Below are 698 nucleotides of genomic sequence, written 5' to 3'. Positions count from 1 at the left end.
AAGGGAAATTGCATGGAAATGGAAGGAGACCCTCAGAGTTATACAAAAGAACATACAAGAGGAAGTGAGGGGAAAGGGAAAAATAATACAAGGGGGAGAAATGAATGACAGTAGAGGGGGTAGAGAGAGAAGAGGGGAGGGGAGGGGAGGGGAGAGGGGATAGTAGAGGATAGGAAAGGCAGCAGAACACAACAGACACTAGTATGGCAATATGTAAATCAATGGATGTGTAACTGATGTGATTCTGCAATCTGTATATGGGGTAAAAATGGGAGTTCATAACCCACTTGAATCAAAGTGTGAAATATGATATATCAAGAACTATGTAATGTTTTGAACAACCAACAATAAAAAATTAAAAAAAATAAAAATAAATAAAAAAAAGAAATTGAAAGAGAGATATCATCAATGTCCCTCTGAATCAACATAAACATTTTTATTCTGTTATAGTATTTATTGTACTGTACATATTATCATGTTATAATCTTATTTCTCCACTTCATTTATGAACACCAAAGGGCAAAAATTCTAGTCTCTAAATTTTTAAAAATGTAATTATTTATTGTGATTTGTTACACATGATAGTAGAATGTATTTCAATTGAGAGTACACATATAGAGCACATTTTTTCATGTCTCTGATTGTACACAAAGTAGAGTCCCACCATTTGTGTTTCATACATGTACTTAGGGTAATGA

The sequence above is a fragment of the Marmota marmota genome, unplaced genomic scaffold, assembly GCF_001458135.2.
Source record: "Marmota marmota marmota unplaced genomic scaffold, marMar, whole genome shotgun sequence".
Classification (NCBI taxonomy): Eukaryota; Metazoa; Chordata; class Mammalia; order Rodentia; family Sciuridae; genus Marmota; species Marmota marmota.
The sequence above is the reverse complement of the archived record's forward strand: the minus strand, read 5'-3'. Positions refer to the sequence as shown.